This window comes from Hypanus sabinus, chromosome 12 (assembly GCF_030144855.1).
Source record: "Hypanus sabinus isolate sHypSab1 chromosome 12, sHypSab1.hap1, whole genome shotgun sequence".
Classification (NCBI taxonomy): Eukaryota; Metazoa; Chordata; class Chondrichthyes; order Myliobatiformes; family Dasyatidae; genus Hypanus; species Hypanus sabinus.
Genome location: NC_082717.1, coordinates 55,919,362 through 55,947,326, shown reverse-complemented (window position 1 = coordinate 55,947,326; position 27,965 = coordinate 55,919,362). Strand labels below are relative to the sequence as shown.

Below are 27,965 nucleotides of genomic sequence, written 5' to 3'. Positions count from 1 at the left end.
CCCCATTATGACAACACTATTTTTTATCTTCACCTTTCCACAATCTGCCTATATATTTGTTCCTAAATTTCTTGGTGTTTATTGCGGTGCATTGGAAGTGGTTGCACCTATACCATTTCTGAACTCCACTTAAATACTGGCACAACATTATGGGCTGAATGGCTTGAACAGTTCTTACTGTTCTATGTTCTCATTGTAGTTGTTAATATGATAATAAATTTGATTTGCGTTTACTTGACAGACATAATTTTGCAGGATTTCCCAAGTTGGAGGCACTTATGTAGTAAAATGCTAACAATTTCACATTGATCTGCCAACATTTCCTATTAAGTTCAACCCTTCATGCTCTCACAAATCAGTTCAAAGACAGTTTACACCAAATATCATTGGTGGAAAAATATTCATTGTTATGAGATGAACAGGAGTTCACAGAGCACCTATTGAGGAAATTACAAATAAATTCTGCTAGTTACCACAGAGATTAAGGATAAATCCAGCAGAAAATATTGGATACTACTAAACTGGTGCATTTTCATATTCTACCTCTGTAAATAGCAGTGGGACCTACAACCCTTCCACAAATATTACCGCTGTCGTCAGTGATAATTTCTAGCCCGTATTGTTCGTCAGTCTTTTCAAGCATTCAGTAGAACTTGAATTATAGATTTTTGACTCAGTTATGTTTGGTTTCTTAATGTCCACTTGCAGGAAGAGCTGATTCAGCTTTTGATTCTTAAATTGTTAAAATGTTCTCTATGATCAAATACTTCAAAAGGTTCAGAAAGTTCTTTCTATTATCAAAGTATGTATGCAGAATACAGCTCTGAGATTTGTCTTTTCCAGATAGCTATAAAATACAGAAGACCACAATAGTAGGAAGAAGGACATTGATCCCACCCCCCGCACAAAAAGAAAAGGAAACAAAAACTTGCAAACCCCAGCCCCTCACTCAAACCTCCAGCCCACCAACTGGCAACAAGAAAGAATGTGTGAGAACACTAAAGAAAACGTAGAGCTAAAAGAGAACAATATGAACTGCAGTCCAATCCATAAATCATAGAATATTGATAGCATTTCCGGGAGCACTGGGACTCAGAGGGAAGTGAATTGAACCACATTCCCCTTCGAGGGCAGCCCCTCTAAAAGAAGTATCAAGTTAAGCAATATACTAATTCGACAGAGGATATTCTGGAACAGCAGTTGAGTGACCTTCGGCTTGGACGGGAGAGTGAGGATATAATTGATCAGAGTTGCAGGGAAGTAGTCACCCCATAGTTGCAGGAGGCAAGTAGCTGGGTGACTGACAGTAGGGATGGAAATATAAATAGGCAGTTAGAGCAGAGCACACCTGAGGCCGTTCCCCTCAAAAATAAGAATACTGCTTTGGATACTTTTGTAAAGGATGACCTTCTGGAGGAATGCCACAGCGACCGGGTTACAGGCACCGAGCTTGAGACCGTGGTACAGAAGGAAAAGAGAGAGAAGAAGAGAGCAGTAGTGATAGGGGACTCAATAGTGTGGAGAACAGACGGGAGATTCTGTAGATGTGAACAGGACTCCCATATGGTGTGTTGCCTCCCAGGCGCCAGGGTCAGGGATGTCTCAGATTATGTCCACGACATTTTGGAGGGGAGGGGGGAGTGGCCATATGTCTTGGTACATATTGGTACCAATGATATACAGTAAGAAGGAAAAGCAAAGAGGTCTTGAAAAGAGAAGTTAGAGAGCTAGGTGGAACACTGAGAAGCAGGGCCTCCAAGGTAGTAATTTCTGGATTGCTGCCTGTGCCATGCACCAGTGAGGGTAGAAACAGGATGATTTGCCAGATAAATGCATGGCTGAGAAGCTGGTACAGGGGACAGGGCTTCAGACTCTTGGATCATTGGGATCTCTTCTAGGTAAGATGTGACCTCTTTAAAAGTGACGGGTTGCTCCTGAAACCGCGGGGGACCAATATTCTTGAGGGCAGGTTTGTTAGAGCTGTTGAGGAGGGTTTAAACTAATTTGGCAGGGAGGTGGGAACTGCGACTCAGGATAGAGCAGATAGTAAAAAAATAAAGATGGTGTGCAGTCAGATTGCCTGGAACGGCAGGCAGTTGATACGACATAGTTGCATACAAGGGTGAGTATCCGTACATTAAGGATGCAAAATCAAAAAGGGCAGCAAATACTGTACTCAAGGTGTTGTATCTCAATGTGCAGAGTATAAGAAATAAGGTGGATGATCTTGTTGCACAATTAAAATCGTGGCTGAAGGATGGTTGTGGATGGGAGCTGAATGTCCAAGGTTACATGTTGTAATGGAGAGATAGGAAGGGTATGTAGAGGGGGAGGCATGCTCCACTGGTAAAGAATGGCATCAAATCAGAAGAAAGATGTGACAGGGGATCGGAAGGTGTTGAATCCTGTGGGGTGAGTTAAGAAACTGCAAGGGTTAAAGGACCCTGATGGCAGTTATATAGAGGCCTCCCAATAGTGGCCGGGAGCTGGACCACAGGTTACAACAGGAAATAGAAAAGGCGAGTCAAAAGGGCAATTTTATGACAGTCATGGGAGATTTTAACATGCAGGTTGATTGGTAAAATCAGGTTGGTAATGGATCTCAAGAGAGTGAGTTTGCTGAGTGCCTATGAGATGACTTTTTAGAGCAGTTTGTCATGGAGCATACTAGGGGATCAGCTATATTGGATTGGGTGTTATTGAATGAACTAGAGGTGATTAGGGAGCGTAAAGTAAAATAACTCTTAGAAATCAGTGATCACAACACGATTGAGTTCAACTTGAAATTTGATAGGGAGAAAGTAAAGTCTGACATAGCAATATTTCAGTGGAGTAAAGGAAATTACAGTAGTGTGAGAGAGGAGTTGGCCAAGGTAAATTGGAAGGAGCTGCTGGCAGGGATGTCAGCAGAGCAGCAATGGCGTGTGTTTCAGGGAAAAATGAGGAAGGTGCAGGACATGTGTATTCTAAAAATGAAGAAATACTCAAGTGGCAAATGGGAAGTTTTAAAAACCTACAGGGAGCAACTAAAAGAATAATTAGAAGGGAAAAATGAAATATGAAAGCAAGCTAGCAAATAATGTCAAAGTGGATAGTAAAAGCTTTTTCAAGTATATAAAAAATGAGAGTGGATATAGGACCACTAGAAAATGAGGCAGGAGAAATAATAACAGGGGACACGGAGATGGCAGATGAACTAAATGAGTATTTTGCATCAGTCTTTACTGTGGAAGACACAAGCAGTGTGGCAGATGTTGTGGTGTGAAGGAGAAGTGAGTGCAGTTACTGTTACAGGGGAGAAGGTGCTCAAAAAGCTGAAGATTTACAAGTGCATAAGTCACCGAGACCAGATGAACTGTACCCTAGGGTTCTAAAAAAGGTAGAGTTAGAGATTGTGGTGGATTAGAAATTATCTTTCAAAAATCACTAGGCTCTGGCATGATGCCAGAGGACTGGAAAATTGCAAATATCACTCCACTCTTTAAGAAAGGAGGAAGGCAGTAGAAAGGTAATTATAGACCAGTTAGCCTGACTTCAGTGGCTGGGAAGATGTTGGAGTCAAATGTTAAAGATAGGGTGATGGAGTACTTGGTGACACAGGACAAAGTCACGATGGTTTCCTTGAGGGGAAATCCGGCCTGATGAACCTGCTGGAATTCCTTGAGGAGATTACAAGTAGGATAGATAAAGGGGATGTAGTAGATGTTGTATATTTGGACTTCCAGAAAGCCTTTGACAAGGTGGCAAACATGAGGCTACTTACCAAGTTAGGAACCCGTGTTATACAGGAAAGTTACTAAGATGGTTAGAGCACTGGCTGATTGGAAGTAGGTAGCGAGTGGGATTAAAAGGATCCTTGTCTGGTTGGCTGCCAGTGACTAGTGGTGTTCTGCAGGGGTCAGTGTTGGAACCACTTCTTTTTATGTGGTATATTAATGATTTAGATGATGAAATAGATGGTTTTGTTGCCAAGTTTGCAGATGATACGAAGATTGGTGGAAGGGCAGGTAGTGTTGAAGAAATAGGTAGGATGCAGAAGGACTTAGATAGATAGAAGAATGGGCAAGAAAGTGGCAAATGAAATATAACATTGGAAAATGCATGCTCATACACCTTGGTAGTAGAAGTAAATGTGCGGACTATTTTCTGAACGGGGAGAAAACCCAAACATCTGAGATGCAAAGGGACTTGGGAGTCCTTGTGCAGAACACCTTGAAGGTTAACTTGCAGGTTGATTCTGTGGTGAGGAAAGCAAACACAATGTTAACATTCATTTCAAGAGGTCCAGAATACAACAGCATGGATATGACGTTGAGGCTTTACAAGGCACTGGTGAGGCCTCACCTTGAGTACTGTGAACAGTTTTACATCCCTCATCTTAGAAAAGATGTGCTGGCATTGAAGAGAGTCCAGAGGAGGTTCACAAGGATGATTCCAGGAATGAAAGGGTTATCATATGGGGAACATTTGATGGCTCTAGATCCATACTCGCTGGAATTCAGGAGGATATGAGGGGGGATTTCATTGAAACCTTTCAAATGTAGAAAGGCCTAGATAGAGTAGATGTGGAAAGGATGTTCCCCATATGGGAGAGTCTAGGACAAGAGGGCACAGCCTCAGGATAGAGGGGCACCCTTTCAAAACAGAGATGCAGAGAAATTTCTTTTGCCAAAGGATGTTGAATTTGTGAAATTTATCGCCACATGCAGCTGTGGAGACCAGGTCATTGGATGTATTTAAGGCAGAGATTGATAGATACTTGATTGGACATGACATCAAAGGTTACAGGGAGACGACCGGGAAATGGGATTGAAGATGGAAAAAAAGATCAGCCATGATTAAATGGCAGAGCAGACTCGATGGGCCAAATGTTCTAATTCGGCTGCTATGTCTTATGGTTTGATGATATTTTTAATTTGATACCTCATCTTCTTAGAACGAGTGAAAGATATCTGCCCATTACATGTGGGGCCATGTTCTAAACTTCTACAGGCAAATGCGGTAACAATCAGAGCTCTGTACAATAAAGGAAGTCTCAAGCCATTTCCAAAAATTAACTGAATTCAAAATCCACACAAATTTCAGAACTGTAATACTTGATCACAGGTAAGTTATAGGAATGATATATAACTTTAAATTTCTTTCTGTAGTTTCCTTGATCTTCTATATTTGTAAAACGATTAGCAGCAAATCCTAGTAATCCAACAGATCTCTAGTACAAATGCCCACCCACACTGAGCAGTCATTTTCACTTGAAACAATAGCAAGTTTCCATTGGTTCCCATTAGGTTGAGTTACAGAAGGGTAATCTTGCCTGTATTTCTACCATTGATCATCATCTAGGAATATCCACTGAAGGTAAAATGTTGATTGGGTCTGACAGATAAATATTCTGCAGTCAAATGGTGTAAAAAAATTCAACCCTAAGTCGATGTGTAGGGTAACTTGTCAGCGACTTCACCCCCAGCATGGGTAAACATATGCAAAAACCTGCCATGTTCCCATGCACACTGGTGATGAGTTAAGGTCCTCATCAGTGAACAGTATCTCGAATATTGTACTTCATAAACATAGCCCCTTCTGTACTGGGTGCTGTGATTCAGATCGACAGCTTTACTATACACCATTAGGATAAATCTATAGAGTCTCTCAAAAGCAGAGGTGCAGGAGTATGCCTCATGATCAACTCTTGGAGTATGAATATATCAGTGCTATCCTAATTCTGCTTGCCTGACCTGGAATACCTCTCAATTAAGTTCCGTCGATTTTGCCTAACATGGGAGATTTCCAGGATCATTTTGGTGGCAGTATACATTCCACCTCAGGGCAAAATCAATCAGGCCTTAGATGATCTGAGCAATGGGATTAACATGCACAAAACAGCACACCCTAAAGCCTTCACCATTGTTTTGGGGGATTTTAACCAGGCCAGACTGAAAAATAATCACTAAGCAATTACCATCAAGAGATCACTTACAATACCAGAGGGAACAACACACTGGACCATTGTTACACCACCATCAAGAGTACCTACCACAATATTGCACACCCTCACTTAGGAAAGCCTGATCACTGGCTGTACTTCTACTCCCTGAGTATAGGCAGAGACTGAAGACTGGCGCACCAGTAATGAGGACCAAGAAGATATGGACAAGGGAAACACAGGAGCGCCTACAGGATTGCGTTAAATTGGTGGTCTGGACCGTACTCAGGGATTCATCTTCGAACCTGGATGCTGCAGTTGTTACCGACTTCATTAAAACCTGTGTGGATGAGTGTGTGTCAACAAAGACTTTCTGTACATTTCCAATCCAAAAGCTGTGGATGAACCAGGAGGTACGTTGTCTGCTGAAGGCTAGAGCTGTGGCATTCAAGGCTGAAAATCTAGGTCTGTACCAGAAAACCAGGTATGACCTGCAAAGGGCTACTTCAAGGGTGAAGAGATAATATCGAATGAGGTTTGAGGTGACATCGTATGCCAGACAACTCTGGCACCGAGACTGAACCCTCAGCTCAGATAGGAAGGAGGGAAAAGAGGAGAGCAGTAGTGATAGGGGATTTGATAGTTAGGGGGACAGATAAGAGGTTCTGTAGGAGGAATCGAGAATCCCAGATGATCTGTTGCCTCCCTGGTGCCAGGGTCCACGATATCACAGATCGAGTTCTCGGTATTCTCAGGAGACATTGTTTAATGTCTTTTTCGCAGTTAGTGGATAAATATGATATATCTAGTGCACATTTTTTTTTAGATATTTACAAGTCAGGAATTTTTTATGTGATTTTTTACCAAATTACCCATTGGCTTATTCACCAAATTTGATTTATGCTATTTTTCAGCTTAAACCATTTCAAAAACGATTAACAGCTATTATATATAAACAGTTAATGAATGTACATATGACACCTAATGATAAGGTTAAACGTACTTGGGAAATAGAACTTCAACATTCACTTTCAGATGATCAATGGAGTAAAATTTACTATCTAGTTAATAATTCATCTATCTGTGCACGCCACTCCCTAATTCAGTTTAAGATAGTACACAGGGCCCATATGTCAAAAGATAAATTAGTGCATATGTTTACTATTATAAGCCCCACCTGTGACAGATGCAATGCTGAGGTGGCTACTCTAACTCAAATGTTTTGGTCCTGTGTAAAGTTAAATCATTTTTGCAGTCATATGTTTAGAATATTATCAGAAGTTATAGGTGTGGATTTACAACCCAATTCACTTACGGCAATCTTTGGGATTATTCCAGAGGAAACAGGAAGAGTTCTTACTTCCGCTCAACATGAGACAGCCTTTTCAACTTTACTGGATAGGAGAGCCATCTTGTTACACTGGAAAGATTCTAATCCACCTACTGTTTTTAAATGGCTCTCCTCCATTATGTCCGGTTTAAGTTTGAAGAAAATTAGAAGCCAGACGTTTGACACATCTTTTAACTTTGAGCAAGTTTTGGCGACCCTTTATTCAATATTTTCATATCATTTAATGTTTTCTCTCTTTTTTTTTAAGGAAAATCTTTTTCTTTTTTTTTTGTTCCTCCTTATCCACGAAGGTTCAGAGATGACTGGAAGGATGTTCTCTTTCCTCTTTTTTTCCTAATTTTATCCTCAAATGGACTGCCCGATCTTCCTTTTTTTTGTTGTTTTAGGTTAGTTTAGCAGGGTTTTTTTTTCTCCTTATTAATAAAATTTCCAATCTTTTTTTTCTCTTTACGATTTGCCTAGAGGAGTTGTGGTTCCCTGTTTATATATGATAGCTTAATATTATATTTAATTGACCTTGACAGTATATATTCTTTTGCTGTTTCTACATTTTTTTGTATTATGTGTTTGCTAAAACATCTCCTCTGATTTGTATCTTTTTCTCTGTTGGAAAATTAATTTAAAAAGATTGAAATGAAATGGTATTCTCAGGAGAGAGGGTGAGCAGCCTGATGTTGTGGTCCACATGGGGACCAATGACATAGACAGGAGTAGGGATGAGGTCCTGAAGAAGGAATATAGGGAGTTAGGAAAGAAGTTAAAAAGCAGGACCTCAAGGGTGGTAATCTCGGGATTGCTGCCTGAGCCATGAGACAGAGAGGGTAGGAACAAGAAGTTATGGCTGATGAATGCATAGCTGAAGAGTTGGTGCAGGGGGCAGGAGTTCAGATTTCTGGATCATTGTGATCCCTTCTGGGGAAGGTCTAACCTGTACAAAAAGGACAGGCTGCACCTGAACTGGAAAGGGACCAATATCCTGGCGGGCAGGTTTGCTAGAGCTGTTGGGGAGGGTTTGAACTAGTTTGGCAGTGGGGTGGGAATCAGAATGTGAGTGCAGAGATTAGGGTAGAAGGACAAGGTCATGATGCTATGTGTTCTGAGTTGGTGAGGAAGGACAGGCAGGGGACAAAACATAAATGTAGCCAGTCAGAGGGGTTGAAATGTGTCTATTTCAATGCTAGGAGTATTAGGAATAAGGGGAATGAACTTAGAGCATAGATCAGTATGTGGAACTACGATGTTGTGGCCGTTACTGAAACTTGGCTAGAGGAAGTGCAGGATTGGCTAATGCAAGTACCAGGGTTAAGGTGTTTTAAAAGGAACAGGAATAAGTTTTAAAAAGAGTAGTATTACTGGTCAGGGATAGTATCACAGCTATAGAAAGGGAGGATGCTACAGAGGGAGTGTCCACTGAGTCAGTCTGAGTGGATGGAAGTCAGAAATAGGAAGGGATCAATCACTGTGATGGGAGTAGTTTATAGGCCTCAAAATAGCCCTTGGGACACCGAGGAGCAGGTAAGCAGCCAGATTTTAGAATGGTGCAGGAAATACAGGATTGTAGTTATGGGTGATTTCAACTTCCCTCATATTGACTGGCACCTCCTGATTGCAAGGGGGTTAGACGGGGATGAATTTGTCAGGTGTGTCAAGAAGGATTCCTGACACAGTATGTGGACCGGCCAATGAGAGGGGAGGCTATACTGGATCTAGTTCTGGGTAATGAACCTGGTCAGGTGGCAGACCTTTTGGTGGGGGAGCATTTTGGTGAGAGTCACCACAACTCTCTGAGCTGGATAAAAACAGACAAAATGGGAAAGTGCTTAACTGGGGAAGGGCTAACTATGAAGAGATGAGGCAGGAACTAGCGAGAGTAAATTGGAAACAGATGTTCAAGGGTGAAAGCACAGAAATAATGTGGAGGAAATTCAGGGACTACTTGTGCTGGGTTCAGGATAGGTTTGTTCTACTGAGGCAAGGAAAAAATGGTAGGAAAAAGGAACTGTGGCTGATGAAACACGTGAGACAACTCGTCAAGAGAAAGAAGGAAGCATAAGTTAGATAAAAGAAACAGGAAGCAGGAAGGGCTCATGAGAAATATAGGGTAGCCAGGAAGGAGCTTCAGAAAGGACTTAGGAGAGCTCGATGGGGGCATGAGAAGGCCTTGGCATGTAGGATTAAGGAGAACCCTAAGGCATTCTATGCATATGTGAAGAACAGAAGGATGACAAGAATGAAGGTGGAGCCGCTAAAGGATAAAGAAGGCAACATATGCCTGGAGGTGGAGGAGGTTGGGGAGGTCATAAATGAATACTTTGCTTCAGTATTCACAAGTGAAAAGGACTTTGATCAGGGTGAGGTCAAAATAGAACAGGCCTGTGTGCTGGACAATGTAGAGATTATGGAAGAAGAAGTGTTGGATCTTCTTAAAAACATGAAGATTGATAAGTCCCCAGGGCCTGACGTGATATACCCCAGGTTGCAGTGGGAATTGAGAGAAGAGATCACTGGAGCAGTAGCTATAATCTTTGAATCCTCTTTGGCTGCAAGGGAGATGCCAGAGGATTGGAGAATGGCAAATGTAGTTCCATTGTTTAAGAAAGGTAATGGGGAGAATCCTGGGAACTATAGACCAGTGAGCCTTACATCAGTTGTCTGCAAACTATTGAAAAATATTCTTAAGGATAGGATCTACGAGCATTTGGAGAAGTACAGTCTACTCAAGGATAGTCAACATGGCTTTGTGAAGGGAAGGTCTTGCCTCACAAGCCTAATTGAGTTTTTTGAAGAGATAACAAAAGAAATTTATGAGGGTAGGGTGGTAGACGTGGTTTACATGGATTTTAGCAAGGCATTTGACAAGGTCCCCACGAGAGATTCATCCAGAAAGGCATGGGATCAGTGGAACCTTGGCTGTTTGGATAAAAAATTAGCTTACAGGAAGAAAGCAGAGTGTAGTAGTGGAAGGAAAGTATTCTGCCTGGAGATTGGTGACTAGTGGAGTGCCACAAGGATCTGTCCTGGGACCCCTGCTCTTTGTGATTTTTATAAATGACCTGGATGAAGAGGTGGAAGGATGGGTGAGTAAGTTTGCAGATGACAAGAAGATTGGAGGAGTTGTGGATGGAACTGTAGGTTGTTGAATGTTACAAGAGGATACAGACAGGCTGCAGAGTTGGGAAGAAAAGTGGCAGATGGAGTTCAATCCAGACAAGTATGAGCTGATGCATTTTGGAAGGACAAACCAGGGTTAATGGTCAGTTAATGGTCGGGTGTGGGTGAACAGAGGGACCTTGGGGTTCAAATCCATACGTCCCTCAAGGTCACTGCACAGGTTGATAGGATAGTTAAGAAGGCCTATGGGATGCTAGGCTTCATTAATAGGGGGATTGAGTTCAAGAGTAGAGAGGTCATGTTGCAACTCAACAAATATCTGGTGAGACCACACTTAGAGTATTGTGTTCAGTTCTGGTCACCTCATTATAGGAAGGATGTGGAAGCTATGGAGAGGGTGCAGAGGAGATTTACCAGGATGTTGCTTGGATTGGAAAACATGTCTTATGAGGCAAGGCTAGCAGACCTTGGACTTTTCTCTTTGGAGCGTAAAAGGATGAGAGGGGACTTTATCAAGTCGACCTCTATCAAGATTATAAGAAGTATTGATAGGGTGGATAGCCAGTTCCTGTTTCCCAGGGCATGAATAGCAAACACCAGAGGCATATGTACAAAGTTAAGGGGAGACATCACGGGTAAGTTTTTTACACAGAGGGTTGTGGGTCCCTGGAATGACTTGCCAGGGATGGTGCTGGAGGCTAAAACATTAGGGATATTTCATGCACATCTGCTCTCACCCCATCCTCCCGCCACCCCACTCGGGATAGGGTTCCCATTGTCCTCAACTACCACCCCACCAGCCTCCAGGTCCACCATATAATTCTCCCTAACTTCTGCCACCTCCAACGAGATCCCACCACCAAGCACATCTTTCCTTCCCCCCACCGCTTTCTGCAGGGATCACTCCCTACGAGACTCCCTTGTCCATTTGTCCCCCCATCTCTTCCCACCAATCTCCCTCCCAGTACTTATCCTTGTAAGCAGAACAAGTGTTACACCTGCCCTTACACTTCCTCCCTCACCACCATTCAGAGCCCCAGACAGGCCTTCCAGGTGAGGCGACACTTCACCTGTGAGTCGGCTGGTGTGACATACTGCATCCGGTGCTCCCAGTGTGGCCTTTTATATATTGTTGAGATCCGACACAGACTGGGAGACCGTTTCACTGAACACCTACGCTCTGTCCGCCAGAAAAATCAGGATCTCCCAGTGGCCACATATTTTAATTCCACGTCCCATTCCCATTCTGCTATGTCTATTCATGGCCTCCTCTACTGTCAAGATGAAGCCACACTCAGGTTGGAGGAACAACACCTTATATTCTGTCTGTGTAGCCTCCAACCTGATGGCATGAACACTGATTTCTCTAACTTTCATTAATGCCCCTCCTCCCCTTCTTACCCCACCCCTCATTTATTGAATTATTTATTATTCTTTTTCTCCCCCCTCCCCTTTTTTTCCTCTCTCTTTTTTCTCTCTTTGCCCCTCTCACAATCACTCCTTACCTGCTGTCCATCTCCCTCTGGTGCTCCCCTCCCCCTTTCTTTCTCCCTAGGGCTCTATCCCATGATCTTTTCCCTTCTCTAACTGTGTATCCCTTTTGCCAATCAACTTTCAAGCTTTCAGCTTCATCCCTCCCCCTCCTGTCTTCTATCATTTTGGATCCCTCCCTCTCCCTCCCACTTTCAAATCTCTTACTATCTTTTCTTTTGGTTAGTCCTGACGAAGGGTCTCGGCCCAAAACATCAACAGTGCTTCTCCCTATAGATGCTGCCTGGCCTGCTGTGTTCTACCAGCATTTTGTGTGTGTTGCAGGAGTATTTAAGAGCCTCTTGGACAGACACATAGCTGAAAGAAAAATAGAGGGTTATGGAGAAGTGTGGGTTTCGTACTTCTTTTTTAAGGAATACATGGGTTGGCACAACATTGAGGGGTGAAGGGCCTGTACTATACTGTAGTATTCTAGTGTCTAGTTCCAACAAAGCAAAACCCAAAAGCATGAATGGCAGCGATGCTTCACTACCAGATGAACTCAATGCCTTCTATGCCTGCTTTGATAGGGAACACTTTACTACAGATGTGAAGGTCCCTGCTGCACCTGGTGACCCTGTGACCTCTGTCTTGGAGGCCAATGTTAGGCTGTCTTTAAAGAGAGTGAACACTCGCAAGGTGGAAGGCCCTGACAGAGTATCTGGTAAGGCTCTGAAAACTTGTGCCAAACAACTGGCGGGAGTACTCAAGGACATTTTCAAACTCTCATTGCTGTGGGAAGAGGTTCCCACTTGCATCAAAAAGGCAATAATTATACCAATGCCAAAAAAGAATAATGTGAGCTGCCTTAATGACTATCACCCAGTAGCATTCTCATCTACAGTGATGAAATGCTTTGGGAGGTTGGTCATGATTTGACTGAACTCATGCCTTAGCAAGGATCTGGACCCACCACAATTTGTCTATAGCCACAAAAGGTCATGGGCAGACACAATCTCAATAGCTCTTCACACAGCCTTAGACGACTTGGACAATACACACAACTATGGTCAGGATGCTGTTCATCAACTATAGCTCAGCATTTAACATCATCATTCCTACAATCCTAATTGAGAAGTTACAGAAGTTAGGCCTCTGTACCTCCCTCTGCAATTGGATCCTCAACTTCCTAAACGGAAGATCACAATCTTTGCATATCTCCTCCTCGCTGATGATCAACACTGGTGCACCTCAGGGGTGTGTGCTTCGCCCACTGCTCTACTCTCTATACCCATGACTGTGTGGTTAAGCATAGCTCAAATACCATCTATAAATTTGCTGATGATACAACCATTGATGGTAAAATCGCAGATGGAAATGAGAGGGTGTGCAGGAGCAAGATATGCCAACTAGTGGAGTGGTGTTGTAGCAAAATCTTGCACTAAACATCAGCTAGATGAAAGAGCAGATTGTGGACTTCAGGAAGGGTAAAACGAAGGAAAACATACCAATCTTCATAGAGGGATCAGATGTGGAGAAAGTGAGCAGTTTCAAGTTCCTGGGTGTCAAGATCTCTGAGAACCTAACCTTGTCTCAACATATCGATGCAGCTACAAAAAAAGGCAAGGTAGCATCTATACTTCATTCAGAGTTTGAAGAAATTTGGCATGTCAACAAAAACACTCAAAAACTTCTGTAGATGTACCATGCAGAGCATTCTGACAGACTACATCAATATCTGGTATGGGACCAAAAGAAGCTGCAGAAGCTCCAGGTCATAAATTTAGTCATCTCCATCTTGGGTACTAGTCTTCAAAAGGACCCAGGACATTTTCAAGGAGCAGTGTCTCAGAAAGGCAGTATTCATTATTAAAGACCCCCAGCAGAAAAGGCATGCCCTTTTCTCACTGTTGCCATCAGGTAGGAGGTACAGAAAACTGAAGGAACACACTCAGCAACTCAGAACTTCTTCCCTTCTGCCAATGGATTCTTAAATGGACGTTGAACCCATGAACACTACCTCACTTTTTTAATATATGTTATTTCTGTTTTTGCATGATTTTTAATCTATTCATTATACCTATACTGTAATTGATTTACTTATTTATTATAATGTTTTTCTTGTTCTATATTATGTATTGCATTGAACTGCTGCAGCTAAGTTAACAAATTTCTTGACACATGTCGGTGATAATAAACCAGATTCTGATTGTGAGAAACTCCGCAGATGAGGTACTTGGAAATCCTCTCTGTCATCTGAGCACTCAAATAGGAAAAATCATCATTTTCACAAAGTTCCAAAACACAGCAAATACCACAACAATGATACACCAGAAAAAGAAAGGTGTGGGGAAAACAGGCAACGAAAAGAGGAAGAAATCTCTCTTTATGAATATTCATGTCAAATAACTTGGTGGGTTTGAGGCATAGTTGCTTTGTCTGATGTTTAGCCGTCTTTTTCATGAGCACTGAAAGATGCCATGTGATACTGAGGCTCAAGTGTTGATTTGTTCAATGGAAATTCCTCCTTCTGGTGCATTTACTGTGTGATCAATGATTTGATCTGCTTCACCGACATATTAGAGATTTGATTTCAGAAGAACAAGTTAGTGCTCCCAGACTAATATTAGGAAATTAAATTTCAGATATTTTGCCTGGTTATTTTGGGGAAGATGGACTTCCTTACAGGATACTTGTTAACTTTTTCAGATCTGAATATTATGCATACTAATAATCCCATTAATTTTAGTTGGCAGAATGTGAAGTGAGGCATTGTCTCATTTGACCCAAGTGTGCGATCTTCGTTTCCACACATCTGTTGCAACATATCTCTAAGTTCCACTTCAATTTAATCTTGATGATTTTTTTTATTATGAAAGACAAACAAAATTGGCATATCTTGCAGATGAAGTCCCATCTGCAGCTGGGCTGGGATAGGCTGTAGAGTTGCTGGAATCATCTGGGTACTCTTCAATCTATTTCAGTGTTCAGCTTTGTTAGAATGTTTTAAAGCAATTTAAGTGTTTGTGTTAGTCGGTATCATTGGATGTCTTGCTGTAGCACTTTTTCCAGAGCTCACAAGTGGAGAAAACAAGTGTCTTTTCATTCCAATAAACATTCAATTAACCAAGATGAATCAGAATCAAGATTAGGGGGACAATTGCTAAGAAATTATGTATCACCATCAGAGATGACAGTGATAAACTGCTAGATTTAATCAAACTATAAAAGCCTGGTAAGTCCCTTGACCCAACCATTTAAAGCAAAATATGTAAAGGTGTAGATCAGAGATTGAGATCAAGTAGTTATAAGTAGGTAATTATGTCCCCTTGGTAATGTGCACCTATCTATATTGTTGTGTATAGATGCAGCAGTATGCTGGTATATTCTCTAAAATGCAGAGCTCTTTTAGAATATCTGGATAATCATGCACATACAGTAGTTATAAGTCTGATCAACCCGAAGAGGATATTGTGAAGGACAGTGCCGCATTAATTTCCAAACATTTAAAATATTATTGCAGATGTATAAAAGCTACACCATTAATAATCAGTATGTCAATATTTGTACCACAATGCATTCAAAAATCATTGTGCTTAGTTTTTAATCATTTACTGCAAGCAGAGCTATATGAGAACAACTGCCAGCTTTCTTGATAATGAAGTTGGCTTGTAAGCACCTTGCACAGTAACTTCCCATTTGCAGGATGGGAACCTTTCCCAGGAGATATGACTCTGAGATTCTTGGAATATGATGAGGGAAGAAGCAGGGGTAGTGGAGAAATGAATTTGAATTATAGTGCCCATCTAAAATTGTGTATTCAAAATACCAATTCAGAAGGAAGATATTTTGATCAAACAACTGGATGGAGGCAGGAGGTGGTCCTGTTATTTTTAAGTCATGCTTCCAACCAGGTGACTGATGACATAACTCGGTGTCTATTTTTCGGGGTTTGAGGTAATGCCGCTCTCTATGTCCAAGCAGCATTGGTGTTGCTCACATGTACCACGATACAGTGCACTGTCGTAAAGTTACCCTTGAAACCACTTACAAAATCAAGGAAGTGGACACCACATGGAGTCCTGTGATACAGCAGAGTGATAAGTGTGCTTTTATCTCTCACTCTGCAGATCCTAAACATACCAAGGGATTGCTTGCCTGGAATTAGCTAAATGCCAGGACAACATTCGGGTTCACTCTTTGGTGAGAACTTTACTCTTTGATTAGCCATTAAAGAAGCCCCACTTTTCTTTAAACATTTCTAATTTCATTACAAATGAAACCCTTATCATCTCATCTGAGCATAATATCAGAAATGGCATTTTGGAAATGCAACCTATTCACAGAAGTAATTAAGGGAATGATTGCAAATCTACTGCAGCTGAAGCTTTGAGTATATCATAAGTAATTAGAATGCTTTGTTATTATTCCCAATAAAATAATTCATAAAGTGAGAAAATAGTGCAAGGAAATATAACACAAGAAAGATGATTAAACAGCATTTCACTAGTCTGCACTATACCTTTTTGATATGGTTGTTATTTCAACACTGAAGGATTAAGCCCTTCCCTAATTAGATCTTGTACCTTTCACAGATGTAATCTTCCATAAATGGACCATTTTATTGAACAAAAACAAAAGTGTTTTCATTCAAAAAAATCTGAGCCTCAGAATAACTGGCTCATCATTCTGTCATAGTTCAATATTCTAGGAGTAGAATCTAAAGAAATGGTGGCAAAGGCAGTTAGTGATTTTCAATATTATTTTGTGAATCAGGACCTGTATTTCAATCTGATGTTTCAAGGGTTATATGAAGATAATTTTACTTTTCTGTGGGTATGCTACCATACCTGAAGACCAAGGTTCACAAATTTTTGAAAGGTCCATTTAGGGGAAAGTGTAGGAATGGGAGTGAGAAGGGGTTGTGCTAAATTTGTCCACTCTTCAGAATTACTGTTTTACATCTTATAGAATGAGGAAACCTTTTATCCTTTCAAACAAAATATCTTTAGAAAACATAAAATGTTTTTTTTAAAGAGTCATGGGGCTTGCAAACCATTATGTTCAAAATGTCTGCCTTCTTGGGAGTTAACCCAATTATTACAATAAGCTTAAAGCACAAAGATTGTTTTAAATTCAGTGAAAACTTCCCAGCAGTTTGCGATCAGCATCTACCTCCCACCAGGCCTGCAATAATAATGCTGTTCCTTGAGATCTATCCATACTCAGGTAGACCATTTAAGTATAAAGATAATCCTTACACAATGGTGTTAAGCAACAATCTGCAACAATCTTTATCTAGTTTATATAAAAACACTAGTAACTAGTTGACCAATTCCCTTTGAAACCATTGTGAAGTTCAGAGAGGCCATTAATGCTCCCTCATATAAACAATTCACAAAAATATTTTTTAGGTCAATAAAACAAAATAAACCCAAAACATAATGTATTATTATTATGTAACATCATATGAATAGGAATAAATTCCATAGGTGGAGTACAGCCTCTTCTGGTTTTATATTTTCTCATGTTTTGTATTATATCAGTTCTCATTATAAATGTATTCAAAACATAACCAACAAGACAAAATTCTTTGCTGAGCTAAATGGAGAAAAAATTAGGCAAGGTCAGTTCTATCAAATTGGTAAATAGCAGTTACTGTAGTTTGATTGCTAACCTCTCTTATTAGGTAAGTAGTGTTACATTTATCTTGACAAAGTCAGTGAAATAATAAGCTAATAAGAACATATTTGCATGTGTATAGAATCTATCATCCCCTTTCAGGTCATCCCAAAACAATTTACAACCACTGAAGTACTTTAAGACACAGAGCCATTGTTCGTAGAATTCTCTCTTGACCACACCTTTCCTTTGCCTATGTGTTGTTACTCAACCTATACTGCATAAAGTTGTGATTGTCATTGATAAGGCAGATTTTTTTTTATATTTGGGTAATTATTAGATAATCAATCTACATCTCAAAACAAATTATAAATCTTCACCACTAAATCTATTTCCATAGATGAAAAATGGTTTAATTCCAGCTAAACTACTCTCAACTTTGTTCCATTTGACTTCAAGCTAAGCTTCTTACTCAAAGCTATTTCTGTAATGTCACCCATTTTAACCTCAGCCTCGAGTGCAGAAGCATAATACAAGCCCTCATTAGTCCAACTGATTTCACTACTCTTCTAGCCTGTCCCCCCACCCGCCCCGTCTTCATAAATTCCAGATGTTCCAGCTGTCTGTTAATCGAGATCATCCTACATTGTGCTTACAAGTATTTGTGGGAATTGTCAGTTTTCAAGTGGTTTAAAAAATGTAAACAACTAAACTAGGACTTAGCTGAAGGAATTCCATTGTAGTAAAATTATATTCTAAGGCAGACCCTGAAAGGAAACTAGAAATAGGAGTTTAATCGTGATTGCCTAGAATAGCAAAGGCTTGCATTAAAGAGAGTAAGCTGATCCTTGACACTATGTTAAAGTCTGTAGAGCGAGACTGAGACAAAATCAATATATGATGTGGTATTGACATTCTCAGCTTCTGTCTCTTGCCATGCACGACTAACATCATGTACGTTTATAAATTCACATGTCAGTTTCTGACAGTGTTCGGTGGAATATGTAACACATTGAAATGAATAGCATAAAACTGCCATACCAGAATTGCAGCATCACTGCAGTTCCGCTAGATGCAGTATACATATTTTAGTGCTTACTTTGGGAGGAAAGAACTATTCATTGAATGATCACACATACTCAGAAAAGAATGGGCAGTATTCTATTCACATACCATAGCACAGACATCTATTCTGCAATCCTTTGTCGATTAAAACAGCTTGATTGCAGGCACTCAAAGATTAGTTTTACATCATTATAGACAATAGACAATAGGTGCAGAAGTAGACCATTTGGCCCCTCGAGTCTGCACCGCCATTCTGAGATCATGGCTGATCATTCACTATCAATACCCAGTCCCTGCCTTGTCCCCATATCCCTTGATTCCCCTATCCATCAGATATCTATCTAGCTCCTTCATTTATATACTGTTTAGAATTATTACTTCATGGAATTTGAATAAACACATGATGCATTTAACAAAATCCAGAAGTGGGGAACAAGGAAAAATGTTTACTGTACTGGCATAAATTCATTTTGCTATATTTCTACTGACCTGCTAACTTAGATGGGTTAAATTAAGAAAAAAAATCCTCTGGCTTCGCAGTCAAAGCTAACTAACCTTACATTTGAGTAAGTCTTCAGAGTGACTCCATTAGAGGTTCAAATGAACCTTTTGGATGCATTGAAGTATGTTCTGACATTGACTTGCTACTCCAAAAAATACATCTCATTTTCCTGCCTTCCTACTGCAATATCCAAGAAAATGACTTGCAAGTCACAACAACATGATTATTAGTATTCTTGGTTTGGGCATCTATTTAGCCTCTTCCCGGTTCATAAAATAATATGTGGATTCCCGTAAATCACTGGAATTTAACATTGGTCGTCATCTTAAAATAATAATCCCAAACAAATTATAAAGAAATCCAACAAAGAGTGGTGAAAAGAATAGCTGATTTTACTGATGCTGTACTGCAATAGAAAAGAAGGGATTATTGTCACACAATGCCAGTCCCACTTTGCTCTTTCTACATGTGACTGCTGCATTGTTCCAATGAAATCCAACAGAATCCTGAAAAATAACTCCTCATCTTCCAACCGAGCATAAAACTACCAATATCAAATACCAACTTGACAAAATCAAATTCTCCAGTGTTAGGCAGATGTTCATTTTTTTTAGTCTGTATCAGAACTGACCATTTCACAGATCACCACACATCAGTTTAGTTCTTTTTGTATAGTCTGTCCTGCTGAGCACGTCTCAAAACTTCGTCATTTATAACACACGACGCAGTCAAAGAAACTTAATGTGCTCCCTCTCCCCATTAAGCCATCTGGACACACCCTCAGAAATAATCCTTTTATTATAATCCACCCTTCACATTTTGACTCCTCTGAAAACTAACTTCTTTTCTTCCTCTTCCCCGGTTCTAAAGGAGGATTCTGGACCACAGATGCTGTTCAACCCAATAAGAATTTGCAACATTTTCAATTTACACTGATAGACTTTGAAAGGAAAGGACCCTGTGTGAAACACGGCTGACTGGAATGGATTGTTTCTGTGACTTGTATCCTATATAATTATGAAGAGCAGAAAAAATTAGCGAGATATTAATTCAGTACAGTTTAGTTATTTATGTTGCTAATATTAAAAGCAAACATTAGATAGCAAGATTCATTTTAATGTGGAATGGCCACTACAACAACACCTCCCACCCTCAGCTCCAACAATCAATCGTTGAAAATCCACAAACTCTCTCCTGTTTACTGCCTGAAGGAACCCACTAGGGTGGGGAAAATATGAATATTATTCCTCTTAGCATCCCTGAATCAGTAAATGAGAAATTAAGCAGCTCGATTTGTAGGCTTAAAAAACTGCCTGTTATTCCTCTCATGAATCAGGGTTTGTTTAGTCCACAAAAGCACAGATTTCTGGTCCTTCCAATCTATGATAACACTGTGGAAGTGTTTATTTAGCTGTGACTTGTCTGTCACAAATGCTTTTTCATCCAAGAGTGGAGTCAATTTGTCAATGGGCTTTTGGCTGGTTCAGTCACTCAAAACTAGCAGTAGGAAATTATTTTAATAATCATTCTGCAGCATTACAGAAATTGAACCAGAAATACAAAAGCATTTTCATGAGACAGCTTTTGTGTTTTTTTTTTGTATTTAAAGTTAAATGGTAGCATCTAATTACAATGTGTTTATTGTTGCCAAATGTTAGAGTTAAGTGCTATAATAAACAGGTACAAATACCAGGGATCCATCTTGATAAATATCACATGACCAGCCTATTTAGCACATAACCTGAACTCTGCACAGATGCATTACATTCACTACATACAAGCGCATGTCAAACAAGATTGCAATTACATGAAACATGCAGCACATTTCAGAATCCTTAAGCCAATGACAAATTTTTCAAACACAATTACTGGTGCAATTTAGATGGCTGTACCAGACAATTTCCATACAGGAAAGACTCAAAAACAGCAAATGAATGAACAAAGAAATAATGGGCAAGATTCTATTGCAGCAGGCCATCCAGAAGCATCTGTTGTTAGTTAGATTTGTCCCAGTAGCATAGCTTTAAAACATCTTTTGTTGTTGGGTGTATAAGTAGACACCAGATATCTGGAACTACAGGGAACAGGACAACCAAATAAATATTACTCTAGCAAATCTAAATGAAGGATTAGCAAATAAAGACCTGACTGTCAGAGAATGGAAGGCAAAGATAGTAAATGGCAAATAAATTATTGAAGAAGAATAACTAAAAGGACTAGGTTAATAGTGAGGGAAATAAAGATAAAGGAAATGTGGAAGAGGACTTGTTTTAAATTTGCCTTTTTAAAAATTCCCAGAAATATTCAAAACCATAGGCAATGGCATTGAATTCTTATACTTGATGGTGCCAAAGATGTTGATTGGTGCTAATTCATAAATTACACATACTGTTAATTACTAGCTCTAAGCAACTGTGACAAGCTCAGTTCATTTCTAACGCAGGGAGGAGTGGAGGAGCACAGCAGTGCCTCCACTTCCTGAAAAGACTGAGGCAAGTGAGGATTCCCCGCAGACCCATTCTCACCATATTCTACCTGAGCAACACCCAGAGTGGCCTGACCAGCTGTATCACTGTCTGGTATGGGAAATGTAATGCAACAGATCGCAAGACCCTGGAATGGATTGTGAGGACAGCTAAAACCATCATCAGGGACTCTCTTCAACTTTCAGAGACCCCTCCCATCCTTCCCACCATATTTTTGACCTCCTGCCATCAGGGAGAAGGCACCACAGAACCGGAACTATCAGACTGAGTGAAAGCTTTTTCTCCAAGGCTATTAGAATTTGCTAACACCCTGCTGCCACCCAGCACACATGTACACCCTATCTGACCTATCTGAATGTCCTGTCCCACTCCCACTCCCCAATTTACAGACAGTCTCACCCTGCACTGGTCATTTCTTTTATTGTTGCTGTTTCATATATTTATACTACTGCTTGCTTTATAATAATAGTACCAGTGTCATCATGCTGTATTATAGAAAGATCAGCCTTGCACTTTATGTCAACCTGTCAAACTTCAGGTCACGTCCCACAGGGACTTGTGCTAATAATTCTTTTTGTGACTGTGTGTGCTGGATTGTAACTCTATGTGCTGTGTGTGACTCTGTGTCATGCACCTTCGCCCCAGAGGAACAAAGTTTCATTTAGTTGTATACATGTGTATGGTCGAATGACAATAAACTTCAACTTCAACTTGAACATAAACAGAGCAACCTCATGCATGTCAGTAGTGAGGGGTGTAAGAAGATACTGCTTTTACAAAACTGTTGGCCCTGCACAATTTTTGGTGACTTCTAGACAATGGCATTTAAAATGCATTTCCTCCTTGCTTGAAGTTGCTGTATTATTATTATAACAATAAACAATAATTGTATGGTAATAAACATCTTCTAGCTTATTTTAAGTGCTGAACATTACTCTCAGAAGCTAGTGGGACTTCTGCAGAACCTTTTACACTATGAGGTCCAAAGTGCAGGACTGATTCTAAGGGCCACTAATATGACTGCTTGTTAACAAGCAAACACAAGGAAATCTGCAGATGCTAGAAATTCAAACGACAACACACAAAAAATCCTGGTAGAGCACAGCAGGCTAGGCAGCATCTATAGGGAGAAGCGCTGTCGACGTTTCGGGCCGAGACCCTTCGTCAGGACTAGCCGAAAGGAAAGATAGTAAGAGATTTGAAATCTCTAAAATCTCTTACTACCTTTCCTTTCGGTTAGTCTTGACGAAGGGTCTCGGCCCGAAACGTCGACAGCACTTCTCCCTATAGATGCTGCCTAGCCTGCTGTGTTCTACCAGTATCTCGTGTGTGTTGTTGCTTGTTAACAATTTCATTTTGGTGAATTACTGTCCAACTCATCATTCTTCCAGCTTCAATTTATCCTCTGTCTCAGGAGACTTTCTCCACATTCTTAGGTAGACTCCTGGTTCTTGTAAAGTCAGGAAAATCTGTTACTGGCATGAATCCACAAGCAAGGATGCTCAACAGGATGGGCTCAACCTTTATGTGGGTAAGGACACCATGTAACTTCCAAACAAAGTCGCTGCCTCTTGCCAATGACAGTTCTTATCTGAATGCAAGGCCAAAAGATTTTCATAAAGTTTGTGGACTCTGTGCCATTACTGTAGGATCCCTACAGAGACAAAAGACGTCAGGTTAGGGGCAGCTTTAATTATTTCCGGACATTCAAATGGACAGAAAGGCCACCCTCCCCACCACTGCCAAATGATGGACTGGGGTTTGATGCTGAGATCCATGGAGCAGACAGGAATGGAAAACCAGTGTAAGAAGACAACTAACTTGTTGCTTGAGTAGAAGGCTGTAGGAACAAAAAAGGTATACTTGCCCAGGTCTGTGAGGAACCTGTCTTGACAATTAGAAGTAGCAATAAGAAATATTACTGTCTGGATGTCTGCTGGCATGGCTCAGTGTTGGATACCATCAATGGGCACAACCCCTGCAAGCAGCTGTGGAAGTTTGGGGATATTGTGTATAAAATTAATGCCAGCGATAGCTTGCTGCCTTCCACTTTGATGCACTCTCCAGAGTTTCCCTCTTTACTGCTTTTTCCCCCAAGGTAAAATGTCTCCCAAGATTTGCAGTCAATTAACACCAATACGATTTATTACCCAGCAGCAAATAACCCAAAAGTAACTAATACGTTGAGACGTGACACATTAAATGCAAAAATGTTACAAATCTGAAACAGATCTTTTAAAAGCAAATCCTGTAGTAGCTTCCTAGTGTTATTGATAAAATGGAACCATGTGCTTTGGTCTGCAGCAAAAATTTACACCACCTGCAAACTGAAGAAAAGCCAAAGGCTATGAGCTTATCACAACATTCTTCTGCCAGTCAGTAGCAAGTGACCTCTAGTTACCTTGAGCTTTTCTTAGCACTTTTACAAAACATTTTTATACCTGAGAAGCCAAATGGATGATACAGAGTAAAAATATACTATATTAGAACATAACAATTATCATGCTTCATTAGGCTTTACAATCAAAACCAGAAGAAATGGCTTCAGCTTTCCACCTTAAGCAATGTGAAAGAAGCAATAAAGCTAAATAAATAAATACACTCTATCAGGTTTGCACATTTTTGTGAGTGTCTTGATCTTGTGATGTGCATCATGGATGACACCTTCTGATTTCAGACCAATTTATTGATAATAACCACAGAATAAAGATAAATTATTGCTGAAAAGAACAGTGAATCTCTGCCAGAAATCAATCACATTTACATTGCAAGTCATTAATCATAAACAGTATCTTTTCTGTCATCACTTCACCAAATGTATTTTTTAGCTCTCATTATTCTGTTTGCAGGCATCTGTTCATTGGAAAGGGACAGTTCTTGATGGCTCACAGAAACCTAAAATATGTGACTAACAAAACTCTGTTGTTCAACTACTTACCCTGTCTGGAAAAATTTAACTTTCACCTCTCATTTATCAAACCTGATTCCAAAAGAGCAGCCAAAGTACATCATTTGATAGATATGCAAGGTTACTTAATACAGTGAGACACTCTCCTGCCAACAGGAATCACGAGCAAATACGTCATGTGCCAGGCAAGATTGGATGGAATGTTAATGGAAATATCTCACAAGGATAATATAAATGCCTTCAGAACACAACATTAGGTAATCACAGAACCATGCTGTTACTATTGAGTAAAACTACAATTAATCTTACATTACAAATGTTTGTTCATTCAATGTAATATCTGTAAAGAGACTAAGTAGAAACATCAATGACTTTTGTAAATGAGGTTGTACATTATCAAAGCCATCAAAAAGACATCTTGCATTCTCTTGCATACAGAAAACAAATAGTCAAACTGGTATCTCTGAGACGGATTTTATCACTTAAAATGGAACATTCCTTGAGACAGAGAAGTATCAAGGTCAGTTTATTGCAGTTTTCTCTCCGTTTTTTTCCCTTTTCTCCATCAGTTTTGCCATTCGGAATAACACATCAAAGAAGTAAAGGCAGTAAGTTCAAAAAGGCCTTTGCCAAACTGGCTGCTTTCACTGCAGTAGCTGCATGCAGTACTTTCCCTGAACACAGATATCATTGACGAAGTGCTGGTCTGAGGCCCAACCTAGCAACTGCTCAAGATATCCATGCCACCACCCTTCCCAATGGGTTCTGACATTCAACACCACATCGAGTTTATTGGGAGAACCCCAACATCCTACAGTCTCCCAAAAGGCACCTTGGGAAATTTGTCTTCTAAACATACATCACATGAGACCTGCTATGGGTTCAGAGGTTGGATATACTTTTATGGAGAATAAAGGATCAGAGGGTAAAAATGCAACCATAGAACAAAGAACCTTGCAGCACAGAAACAGACTCTTCAACACACCATGTCTGTGACAACCATGAAGACAATCTAAACTAATCCCACCTGTTTACACATGGCCTGTATCCCTCTATTCCCATCTTCTCACGTGTGTGGTCAGATGAAGCAGAATTGAGTCTTCCCTGGTGCAAAAGATATAAAATAGATGAACACATTAACCAGATGGCTGACTTAAGTTTCACTTTTGGGTCTGGTTTTAGGTCTGTCTGAGAGGATTTACTGGAAGTCATGTGGGGGTTTCCGGTAAATCGCATATTGGTGTTCTTGCTTGATACAGAATTTTTATTCACTTAGGTGGGGGATAAGGGATACCATGAGCAGTATAATAATGCTTCAAGGGATTTTTGGAGCTTTTCCATGGGCTAGACTGCAAGCAGTGTCTAGTGACCAGTTGATTGTCGTACTGTGCAGAGGCAACAGAAGCGTTCCCAAGCAGGTCCAGCAAAGAGCTTTAAAAAGCAGGAAGTTTTTCCAGCGGGAGTCACTGATTGAAGTACTTCACAGATACAGCAGATGGAATGGTGGAGCAGACCCAATGGGCTGAATGGTCTAATTCTGCTCCTATTTCTATGGTCTTGTGGACTTGATACCTTTTCTCATCTCGTTGAAGTGTTGGGTCTCCAGTGTGGTTAAGAATACACAAACAGCATTGCTTTTTGTTGATTGCTGACAAGTACTACCATGAATTTCATGCAACCTTGAGTTTGTCTTATTTGTGTAAAAACAAATAAAGAAATCTTAGTTTTGCTCTTTTATTTGAGTAAAATTAGATTTGTAACTAAGTGTTAAATAAAATTTTTTGAGTTAATGATTTCCTTTGTCCTTTTAGTTAAGAGTTAGTTCAAGTTACTTAATCAAACAGTTTGTATAGTTGTGTCCTTCATTTCCAACTTAGTCACTCAAGAGGAATCAAAGGAACCCTGAGCTCTGTTTTGAGTAATTGGCACAGTTAGCAGGACTGTACTTTTGACAGATGGTTTAGGGAATGAAAGACATTCCCCAAATCAGGGATGACAGTGGGGTTGAGTTTGGACTGCCAAATGCCAAGGTGGCGATGCTAGGGGCCAAGACAACGTCACTGGATCATTGCAGCCATCTGGGGTGGGTCAACATTAGATTTCTTGTTCAGCCTAGTGGTGCATGCCATTTGAAGATATTACCCCAGCCCACCAGAAAGGCTCATAAGTCATGCAGAGTGTAACACAGCAAGACAAGGTATGCAGCGACTACGGGAAATGGCCTTTCAAGGAACCATATAAGAGGACGTCAACAGGCCCAGATGAGTCCAAGTGAGGCTATTATAATTGGCTACTCATTCATTGAGAGGGGTGGTATTGAAATGAACTTACTTTATGCTTGGAGACTCAAAAAGAGAAGTGGTGTTCACCATGTGAACTTCAGAAATGCATAGAGGGGAAGAGCAAAATTATATATTATAGAGCTGCCTAAGTCTATAACCCCCGAAACCTCTTAGGATCCTGTGCACTGATGGCTCAATACCAAACATGACGCAATATGATGGGTCCAGGATAGATCCTCTGAGATGTTGATGTCCACCCTATCCACTGCTGATCCTTCAATGAGGTCCATGTCTGCTGACTTCCCCTGACTGAAGTCTTCAATCAATTCTTTGGCCTTGCTGATGTTCAGTGCATGTTTGTTATTGGATCACCACTCAACAGGCCAATCTCTTTCACTCCTGTACGTCGCTTCGTCACCATCTGAGGTTCAACTAATAATGGTAGTGTCATCAGCAAATGGCATTTGAGCTGTGCCTATCCAACTTTATGCTTTGATGATCTTACTGTCTACAAATCTGCCAACTTCTGTGTCATCTGCAAACTTACTAAGCCACCCAATTACATTTTCGTCAAAGAATTCAGGGATGTCATGTTCAACGCATAAACCCTCTCAATAAGAAGTTGGTGTAACTTAAAAAGAATATTCCTGGGGAACTGTCTTACAGGATAAATCCCTTGATATCACAGACATGTAGGTTTAATCCCACCCCAACCCAGCCCAACAAGCTGGCAGATCCACATGTATTTACCAACAACTGCAACCAGCATTGGCAAGACCTGACAATTTCACTCCAGATCCCCAGCTTTTTGCACAGTGCACACATTCATCTCTTGCCACTGAACCAAATCCTAAAAATGGGCACCATCTAACATGTTATTCTGAAGGCCCAGTTTTCTCAGGGGGGGGAAGAGAAACCTTACACAAAACTCTGTCCTCATAATGCAGGTAACTGCTTGTCTTTTTACCACAAATTGAAATCCAAATGCGATAAACTGTCTTTGATTTCACAATGTGTTTTTCCTAATGTTCCCATTCAAATACATTTGAACATTCGAGGTCATAAGGAAAAAATTGAAAATTTAATATGCTAAACAAAATAATCAAAAACTATTCATTAATACATTTAAGAATGATGCAATTTTACAAATAAAGATGACAATGGAATAATGATGAACAACAATTAAGGGGCTTATTAATCATGTCACTAACCCCAATACTAAATAGCAGAAAATTATTGTAAAAG

At 40.3% G+C, this 27,965-nt stretch overlaps 1 protein-coding gene across 2 annotated transcripts in view; it reads right to left on the bottom strand.

Moving 5' to 3' along the window:
• The window catches only part of ccdc85a (coiled-coil domain containing 85A), a 495,192-nt gene that overhangs the window by 94,534 nt on the left and 372,693 nt on the right, over positions 1-27,965 (bottom strand). The gene's annotated exons all lie outside the window — the stretch shown is intronic.